We start from the raw sequence: 6,449 nt of genomic DNA, 5'->3' as shown, positions 1-6,449 counted from the left end.
GCAGTGGGGTACAGGGGGGATGAAGATGACAGGGTGGGGTGGTAGGAAGCTGGCAGTGGGGTACAGGGGGATGAAGATGACAGGGTGGGGTGGTAGGAAGCTGGTAGAGGGGTACAGGGGAGGATGAAGATTACACAGGGTGGGGTGGTAGGAAGCTGGCAGTGGGGTACAGGGGGGATGAAGATGACAGGGTGGGGTGATAGGAAGCTGGCAGAGGGGTACAGGGGGGATGAAGATGACAGGGTGGGGTGGTAGGAAGCTGGCAGTGGGGTACAGGGGGATGAAGATGACAGGGTGGGGTGGTAGGAAGCTGGTAGAGGGGTACAGGGGAGGATGAAGATTACACAGGGTGGGGTGGTAGGAAGCTGGCAGTGGGGTACAGGGGGGGATGAAGATGACAGGGTGGGGTGGTAGGAAGCTGGCAGTGGGGTACAGGGGGGGATGAAGATGACAGGGAGGGGTGGTAGGAAGCTGGCAGAGGGGTACAGGGGGGGATGAAGATGACACAGGGTGGTAGGAAACTGGGAGAAGTGAAGGAGAGCCTAGAAAATACCTGAAAATAAGTGCTCCACCTACAGGATGAAAGGGGGAACACAAAACAATCCCATCCACCTGCAAGAAATCTGTAATTCAAAAATGTTTCAATCCATACAAACATACGACACATTCACTTCATTCGTTTTGGTTTAAATAAAATCTACCATTTATATATACTCAACACTTAATCTGTATAACACTTTCCCCTCTGGGGACTCCATCTTGGAGATGGCGTTGGCCGGGAATCGAACCCGGGTCATCTGCTTAGAAAGCAGCTGTGCTCACCATTACACCACCAACGCAAAGTAGCATGTCTTTTATAGTGTGGGAGGAAACCGGAGAACCCGGAGGAAACCCACGCAAGCACAGGGAGAACATGCAAACTCCATGCAGATAGTGTCCTGGTCAGGATTTGAACCAAGGACCCCAGTGCTGCAAGGCTAACCACTAAGCCTCTGTGCTGCCCATATGCGGCCTCTGTTGTATAAGGCCCGCCCCCGCTGAGCGGGGTACATCAGTGATGTCCAAAAGAGCTCAGAGATGATGGAAAGAAAGAGACCGAAAAGGAAAGAGAGAGAGTAGCATGTCTTTTATAGTGTGGGAGGAAACCTGAGAACCCGGAGGAAACCCACGCAAGCACAGGGAGAACATGTAAACTCCATGCAGATAGTGTCCTGGTCAGGATTTGAACCAAGGACCCCAGTTCTGCAAGGCTCACCACTAAGCCTCTGTGCTGCCCATATACGGCCTCTGTTGTATAAGGCCCGCCCCCGCTGAGCGGGGTACTTCAGTGATGTCCAATAGAGCTCAGAGATGATGGAAAGAAAGAAAGAGACAGAGAGAGAAGGAAAGAGAGAGAGAGTAGCATGTCTTTTATAGTGTGGGAGGAAACCGGAGAACCCGGAGGAAACCCACGCAAGCACAGGGAGAACATGTAAACTCCATGCAGATAGTGTCCTGGTCAGGATTTGAACCAAGGACCCCAGTTCTGCAAGGCTAAGCCTCTGTGCTGCCCATATACGGCCTCTGTTGTATAAGGCCCGCCCCCGCGGAGGAGGTCAAGTTAGTGATGTCCAAAAGAGCTCAGAGATGATGGCAAGAAAGAGCGATGGAGGGAGAGGAAAAAAAGAAAGTATGGAGGGGAAATAAAGTAAGAAAGAAAATGGGATGGAGGGAGAGAGGGGAGGAAAGAAAGGGGTGGAGGGAGAGATAAATAAACATGGAGGGAGAGATGGGGAAGGAAAAAAAAGTAAGAAAGATGGAGGGAGAGAGAGGGAAGGAAAAAGAAAGAAAGGGAGGGGAATAAAGAAAGAGGGATAGGGGGAGAGAGATGGAGGGAGAAATAAAGAGATGGAGACAGAAAAAAAAAAGATAGGGGTGAATGAAAGAGAGAGATGGAAGGAGAAAGAGGGAGAAAGAAAGATGGATGGAGAGAGAAAGAGGGATGGAGGGAAAGGAAGAAAGAGAGATAAAGGGAGAAAGAGAGAGATGGAGCAAAAAACAAGAGAGAGATGGGCTGAAAGATGGAGGGAGAAAAAAAGAAAACTAGATAAAGGCAGAAAGAGAGAGAGAGATGGAGGGGGAAAGAAAAAAAGAGGTGGAGGGAGAAGGAAAGATGGAGGGAGAAAGAAATAGATAGAGAGATGGAGGGAAAAAGAAAGAAAGATGGAGAGAGAGAGAGAGATGGGCTGAAAGAAAGAGAGAGGTGGAAGGGAACGAGAGAGAGAGATGGAGGGAAAAGAGAGAGAGAAAGATGGAGGGAGAAAGAAAGCGAGAGATGGAGGGAGAAAGAAAATTCGATAAAGGGAGACAGAGAGATGGAGGGGGGAAGAAAGAAAGAAAGAAAGAAAGAAAGAAAGAAAGAAAGATAGAGAAAGAGATGTGGGTGAAAGAAAGAAAGAGGTGGAGGGAGGAAGAAAGAAAAAGGGAGAGAGATGGAGGGGGAAAGAAAAAGAGATACAAGGGAGAAAGATGGAGAGAGAAGGATGGATGGAGGAAGAAAGAGATGGAGGGGGAAAGAAAAAAAAAAGGACAGAAAGATGGAGGGGGGAAAGAGAGCGAAAGAGAAAGATGGAGGGAGGAAGAAAGAACATTAGATAAAGGGAGACAGAGATGGAGGGGGAAAGAAAGAAAGAGGGAGGGAGAAAGAAAGATAGAGAAAGAGAGGAGAGAGAGAGAGAGATGTAGGTGAAAGAAAGAGAAGGGAAGAAGAAAGAAAAAGGGAGAGAGAGAGAGAGAGATGGAGGGGGAAAGAAAAAGAGATAAAGGGAGAAAGACAGAAAGAAAGATGGAGAGAGAAGGAGGGATGGAGGAAGAAAGAGATGGAGGGGGAAAGAAAAAGAGATAAAGAAAGAGAGAGATAGATGAGCTGAAAGAAAGAAAGAGAGATGGAGGGGAAAAGAAAGAAAGAGAGAAAGAGAAAGATGGAGGGGGAAAGAGAGCAAAAGAGAAAGATGGAGGGAGAAAGAGATGGAGGGGGAAAGAAAGAACGAAAGAAAGAGAGGAGAGAGAAAGAGAGAGATGGGGGTGAAAGAAAGAGGTGGAGGGAGGGAGGGAGAAAAGGAGATAAAGGCAGAAAGAAAGAAAGAGAGAGATGGAGGGAAAAACAAAGTAAGAAAGAGATGGAGAGAGAAAGAGCGAGAGATAGGCTGAAAGAAAGAAAGATGTAGGGAGAAAGAAAGCGAGAGATGGAGGGAGGAAAAGAGCGAGAGATGGAGGGAGAAAGAACGAGGGAGGAAGAAAGAAAGAAAGAGAGGAGAGAGAAAGAGAGAGATGGGGTGAAAGAAAGAGGTGGAGGGAAGAAGAAAGAAAAAGGGAGAGAGAGATGGAGGGAGAAGAAAAAGAGATAAATGGAAAAAGACAAAGAAAGAGAGAGATGGAGGAAAAAACAAAGAAAGAAAGAGGTGGAGAGAGAAAGAGCGAGAGGTAGGCTGAAAGAAAGAAAGATGTAGGGAGAAAGAAAGCGAGAGATGGAGGGAGAAAGAAAGCGAGAGATGGAGGGAGAAAGAAAGCGAGAGATGGAGGGGAAAAAGAGAAAGATGGGGGAAGAAAATGAGATAAAGGGAGAAAGAGAGGGATGGAGGGGGAAAGAAAGAACAAAAGAAAGAGGGAGGGAGAAAGAAAGAGAGAGATGGGGGTGGAAGAAAGAAAGAGGTGGAGGGAGGAAGAAAGAAAAAGGGAGAGAGAGATGGAGGGGGAGAGAAAAAGAGATAAAGGGAGAAAGACAGAAAGAAAGATGGAGAGAGAAGGAGGGATGGAGGAAGAAAGAGATGGAGGGGGAAAGAAAAAGAGATAAAGAAAGAGAGAGATAGATGAGCTGAAAGAAAGAAAGAGAGATGGAGGGGAAAAGAAAGAAAGAGAGAGAAAGATGGAGGGGGAAAGAGAGCGAAAGAGAAAGATGGAGGGAGGAAGAAAGAAAGATGGAGGGAGAAAGAGATGGAGGGGGAAAGAAAGAAAGAACAAAAGAAAGAGAGGAGAGAGAAAGAGAGAGATGGGGGTGAAAGGGGTGGAGGGAGGGAGAAAAAAAGAGAGAGAGATGGAGGGGGAAGAAAAAGAGATAAAGGCAGAAAGAAAGAAAGAGATGGAGGGAAAAACAAAGTAAGAAAGAGATGGAGAGAGAAAGAGCGAGAGATAGGCTGAAAGAGAGATGAAGGGAAAAAGAAAGAGAGCGAAAGATGGAGGGAGAAAGAACGAGGGAGGAAGAAATAAAGAGAGAAAGAGAGAGATGGGGTGAAAGAAAGAGGTGGAGGGAAGAAGAAAGAAAAAGGGAGAGAGAGATGGAGGGAGAAGAAAAAGAGATAAATGGAAAAAGACAAAGAAAGAGAGAGATGGAGGAAAAAACAAAAAAAGAAATAGGTGGAGAGAGAAAGAGCGAGAGATGGGCTGAAAGAAAGAAAGATGTAGGGAGAAAGAAAGCGAGAGATGGAGGGGAAAAAGAGAAAGATGGGGGAAGAAAATGAGATAAAGGGAGAAAGAGAGGGATGGAGAGGGAAAGAAAGAACAAAAGAAAGAGGGAGGGAGAAAGAAAGAAAGAAAGAGAGATGGGTGTGGAAGAAAGAAAGAAAGGTGGAGGAAGGAAGAAAGAAAAATAGAAAGAAAAATAGATAAAGGGAGAAAGAGAGAGAGAGATGGGGGGGGGGTAAGAAAAAAAGAAAGGAGGAGGGAGAAAGAAAGAAATATGGAGGGAGAGGAGAGAAAAAGAAGGATGGAGGGAAAGAGAAAGAGAAAGATGGAGGGAGAAAGAGAGAGATGGAGGGAGAAAGAAAGAACAAAAGAAAGAGGGAGGGAGAAAGAAAGATAGCGAAAGACAGAAAGAAAGAGATGGGGATGAAAAAAAGAAATATGGAGGGAGGAAGAAAGAAAAAGGCAGAGAGAGAGATGGAGGGGGAAAGAAAAAGAGATAAAGGAAGAGAGAGATAGATGGGCTGAAAGAAAGAAAGAGAGATGGAGGGGGAAAAAAAAAGGGGGAGAGCGAAAGATGGAGGGGGAAAAAGAAAGATGGAGGGGGAAAAAGAAAGATAGAGGGAGGAAGAAAGAAAGATGGAGGGGTAAAAAGAAAGATGGAGGGAGGAAGAAAGAAAGAACGAAAGAAAGAGGAAGGGAGAAAGATAGAGAAAGAGAGGAGAGAGAAAGAGAGAGATGTGGGTGAAAGAAAGAAAGAGGTGAAGGGAGGAAGAAAGAAAAAGGGAGAGAGAGAGATGGAGGGGGAAAGAAAGATAAAAGGGAGAAAGATGGAGAGAGGAGGGATGGAGGAAGAAAGAGATGGAGGGAGAAAGAAACAGAGATAAAGAAAGAGAGAGATAGATGGGCTGAAAGAAAGAGAGATGGAGGGGAAAAGAAAAAAAAGGGAGAGAGAGAGATGGAGGGGGAAAGAGAAAGATGGAGGGAGGAAGAAAGAAAGATGGAGGGAGGGAGCAAGAAAGAAAATTAGATAAAGGGAGAAATGGAGATGGAGGGGGAAAGAAAGAACGAAAGAAAGAGGGAGGGAGAAAGATAGAGAAAGAGAGGAGAGAGCGATGTGGGTGAAAGAAAGAGGTGAAGGGAGGAAGAATGAAAAAGGGAGAGAGAGAGATGGAGGGGGAAAGAAAAAGAGATAAAGGGAGAAAGACAGAAAGAAAGATGGAGAGAGAAGGAGGGATGGAGGAAGAAAGAGATGAAGGGGGAAAGAAAAAGAGATAAAGAAAGAGAGAGATAGATGAGCTGAAAGAAAGAAAGAGAGATGGAGGGGAAATGAAAAAAAAGGGAGAGAGAAAGATGGAGGGAGAAAAAGATGGAGGGGGAAAGAAAGAAAGAACGAAAGAAAGAGAGGAGAGAGAAAGAGAGAGATGGGGGTGAAAGAAAGAGGTGGAGGGAGGGAGGGAGGGAGAAAAAGAGAGAGAGAGATGGAGGGGGAAGAAAAAGAGATAAAGGCAGAAAGAAAGAAAGAGAGAGATGGAGGGAAAAACAAAGTAAGAAAGAGATGGAGAGAGAAAGAGCGAGAGATAGGCTGAAAGAGAGATGGAGGGGAAAGAAAGAAAGATGGAGGGAGAAACAGAGCGAGAGATGGAGGGAGAAAGAACGAGGGAGGAAGAAAGAAAGAGAGGAGAGAGAAAGAGAGAGATGGGGTGAAAGAAAGAGGTGGAGGGAAGAAGAAAGAAAAAGGGAGAGAGAGAGATGGAGGGAGAAGAAAAAGAGATAAATGGAAAAAGACAAAGAAAGAGAGAGATGGAGGAAAAAACAAAGAAAGAAAGAGGTGGAGAGAGAAAGAGCGGGAGATAGGCTGAAAGAAAGAAAGATGTAGGGAGAAAGAAAGCGAGAGATGGAGGGAGAAAGAAAGCGACAGATGGAGGGGAAAAAGAGAAAGATGGGGGAAGAAAATGAGATAAAGGGAGAAAGAGAGGGATGGAGGGGGAAAGAAAGAACAAAAGAAAGAG

The 6,449-nt window shown here is 45.8% G+C and overlaps 1 non-coding gene across 1 annotated transcript; it reads right to left on the bottom strand.

Moving 5' to 3' along the window:
* Positions 1-767: 767 nt before the first annotated feature.
* TRNAR-UCU lies at positions 768-839 on the bottom strand. Its single transcript has one exon. It is a non-coding gene; the product is annotated as a tRNA-Arg (tRNA).
* Between the last annotated feature and the right edge of the window lie 5,610 nt (positions 840-6,449).

The sequence above is a fragment of the Rana temporaria genome, chromosome 8, assembly GCF_905171775.1.
Source record: "Rana temporaria chromosome 8, aRanTem1.1, whole genome shotgun sequence".
NCBI lineage: Eukaryota > Metazoa > Chordata > Amphibia > Anura > Ranidae > Rana > Rana temporaria.
The sequence above is the reverse complement of the archived record's forward strand: the minus strand, read 5'-3'. Positions and strand labels throughout refer to the sequence as shown.